At 40.3% G+C, this 3,649-nt stretch overlaps 1 pseudogene; it reads left to right on the top strand.

Moving 5' to 3' along the window:
- The first annotated feature begins 1,240 nt into the window (after nt 1–1,240).
- Nucleotides 1,241–1,641, top strand: LOC102944923 (annotated as a pseudogene).
- Nucleotides 1,642–3,649: the final 2,008 nt, after the last annotated feature.

Genomic DNA, 3,649 nt, shown 5'->3' with positions numbered 1-3,649 from the left:
GTCTATGAGGGCTCCTGGCTCCCCACCAGTCCTGGGAACATTTGCTTCCAAGGCCCCAGGCTCCTCAAGTTAGTAGTTCATTATAGTGCAACATTAAGTAATTTGACTCATTTTGTTCAGTCCATCACCGGTATGATGTAATAGATAATGAAATAATACAAAACAGCTGTAGACACCTCTGAACCAGTACTTGGTTCTCCCTTAAACTTCAGATGTAGTTTAGCAGGATCACTTTGTAAGTTAAGTTGTCTCTGGTTAATTGTCAGCTTTTAAATTTAAATCAGCTTCTGTACATTTAAATCAGCTTCTGTACCAGATGACTGGAGGACAGCTAATGTGACACCAATTTTTAAAAAGGGCTCCAGAGGTGATCCCGGCAATTACAGGCCTGTAAGCCTGACTTCAGTACTGGGCAAACTGGATGAAACTATAATAAAGAATGGCTATTATCTGGGATGGGCAGGGATGGTGTCCCTAGCCTTTGTTTGCCAGAAGCTGGGAATGAGCGACTGGGGATGGATCACTTGATGATTACCTGTTCTGTTCATTCCCTCTGGGGCACCTGGCACTGGCCACTGTCAGAAGACAGGATACTGTGCTAGATGGACCTTTGGTCTGACCCAGTAGGACTGTTCTTATTGTCTGAATTGCAGTTGCACAGTAACATCTTAATTTATGAATTGATCCTACTAAAAAAAAAAAAAAGGCAGTGGGAATATCTTGGTGTTTCTGAAATGAAATATGCTCCTTGACCTTCCAGGAAGCCTAGAAACCCTGAGAACTGCTTTATGTTGGCTTCTCAAAATAACTGAAGGTATCTTTTTCTTCAGTATAAAACAAATATCTTTTTGAATCCTTGTTAATGATTAGAGACATATTTCTTATTAATCACACTTCTTTTTAAAAAAGAGCATTGTTGGAACTCTTTTCAATACTCAGTGGTGAGTTTGACTTAGAAATGAATCTTCCTCAAGCTAAAGGGGTCTAATTACATAAGATATTTATTAATTATTTAGATACATTGATAATTAAAAGCTGTTTCTTAAATGTTAATTTACACCTTTATATCCTTTTGTTTATTCACTAATTCAATTATTCCTTCTCAGTAAGATCTTGATCTACTGTATTTCCATTGTGAATTTATAGCCCAAAGGCATATAATGTAAACAAAAAAGATGAGAATTTCTCATCTTAGCAAGTGACCCATCAGTGTGGAGGCAGGAGCAAGACACCTGGTGCCATGGTGAAAGACATTAACCAGCAGGAGTTCATCCAGTTCATTCCTCAGGAAGTCAAATAAACTGAAGGTATTCAAGAGGGTGGAGATGGTCAAACTAACCAAACACAAAGAGCTGGCCTCTTATGATGAGAACAGGTTCTATACCAGAGTGGCTTACACAGCCCGCCACCTGTACCTCTGCGGTGGTGCCAGCAGAGAGTCCATGACAAAGATCTACAGAGGCAATGGTGTGATGCCTGGCCACTTCAGCCGGGGCTCCGAGGGGCTCAAAATGGTGGAGGAGGATCAGGATGGCAGTCACACACTCTCCCCTCAGGGACAGAGAGATCTGGACAGAATTGCTTGCCAGTTGGCAGCTGCAAAGAAGAATCATTAAAATGAATGTCAGATAATAAAAAAAACCACTAATCCTTTTTTTAATGGTTAATCGTATCTAGTAACATGTTCTAGTTACTCAACCTAGAGCTCCTTTGTGTGAAATACTGAAACAGCATCTACTGTTTTTCAATTTTGAAAGGCTTAGTCCTTAATTACGCTACAGATTCTGGGCTATATGTGGCTGTATATAAGATTATTACTGTAATTTCCATGTCCTCTGTGTTGTGGACAGAATTGCCTTTAGCAGTATCACAGTGAATATTGTGAATGCTGCTTGCTTATTACTTGGCATGATGTTCCCCTGAGTTCAACATCCAGGCAGGGGAGGGCTCTATAATCTTCAGTGTACAAGACGAAAGTACACCAAGAGGTCAGGGGAGACCAGGCTGTGTGTGGGAAAGAGTAGCAGGCTAGAGATACAGTTACTGGAAGATTTGAACCCACCTGCCTTTTTAATTTAAAACCATTTATTTTCAATTTACGTGTTCTGGTATTAAAGGTTGTGGCCCACCCTCTGGATTTTCCAGAAAAGGAAACCAAGGCCAGCTAACTTTCCCCCTGAGGAAATTCTTCAAAAACAAACACAACATTTATTTAGACATGAACGATTACAATAAAAGAGGAGAGATAGAGGTAAAAATAAAAATAATAAAATAAAACAGTAAAGATACAATGTAAAGGAAGCAGCAAGATAAATAAAAACACAGTATTATAATTACGATGTAAGTAACTATCACATATAACAATATAATTATTCACTTAACACTCTATGCTTTATAACGATGTATCAATTACATACATATAACAAAAAGAAAAGGAGGACTTGTGGCACCTTAGAGACTAACAAATTTATTTGAGCATAAGCTTTCGTGAGCTACAGCTCACTTCATCGGATGTGAGCTGTAGCTCACAAAAGCTTATGCTCAAATAAATTGGTTAGTCTCTAAGGTGCCACAAGTCCTCCTTTTCTTTTTGCGAATACAGACTAACACGGCTGCTACTCTGAAACCATACATATAACAGTATATTAATTAACATTCAATACTAAAGACGTAAAACTAAATACTTAAAACTAAGCATCTAACAAGAGCTGATCAGGCAATTCTCAGGTGGGTAGGGGAGGATTTCACACCGAACTCAGGCATCCAGCTCTATTTACACTTGAAACCCAAACACTCTCGGATGTTAAATAGAAAAAGATTTTGACTTACGGAGGCTTCTTAGTAATCCCTCTGAATCATCTAAACCGGTCCTTCTGGTCTGTCAGAAGCTCGGGTGTGGCACTTAGGGAGCATGGGTTTGAAAGCGGTTGAATTGCTGGCTTCTGAGGTAAAAGCTGCTGAATGTTGCCCTCCTCAGGTAGCAGATACGGAAGCCCGCTGGTTGCTGCTACTGGGCTGCAGCATAGGCCTCCCGCTGGCCTGCTGCCAGAAACGGATGTTGCCAAGCCAACCCTGGGAGGGCTGCTGTGGTTGTAACAGCTCTCTTCTGGGCAGCCTCTCATTTGCTGCGTTCCTTTTGATGATGATGCTGTTCCGCAGGTGCCTTCTTTCTTCCAGATGTCTAGCAGCGTTCTGTTTTCTTGCTGGTCCCTGTCCCCTACAAGGTTTTAGCCTGTCAGCTGCTGCCTTTATATATAATTCTGCAGCTCATTACATAATGTATTATCATAATTCAACCAATCAGCTTGTAGCTGAGCTCATTACATAATTTATGACAGCCAATCACCTTGCAGCTGAGCTATGACATCATCACCAGTCATGTGACAGAAGCCCCATTCACTTCTATGGGCTACAATGTATCCCTATGGGATTTTTCTGAGTCATTCTACAGTAGCATTTCCTTCCATTTTATCCTATAGGTTCCAATGTATTCCTATGGGGGTTTCTTGGCTGACCTTTGGATGAACCCTATCTAAAGTCCCATTGGTTTCTATAGCCACCATATATCTCTGTGGGATTTTCTATTACATTACATAAACCTATAGCCACGTTTACTGTATTTTCTAATTTAAACTATTATTGATTTTTA

This window comes from Chelonia mydas, chromosome 3, assembly GCF_015237465.2.
Source record: "Chelonia mydas isolate rCheMyd1 chromosome 3, rCheMyd1.pri.v2, whole genome shotgun sequence".
Lineage (NCBI taxonomy): Eukaryota > Metazoa > Chordata > Testudines > Cheloniidae > Chelonia > Chelonia mydas.
Note: the sequence above shows the minus strand (reverse complement) of the source record. Positions and strands in the feature narration are given on the sequence as shown.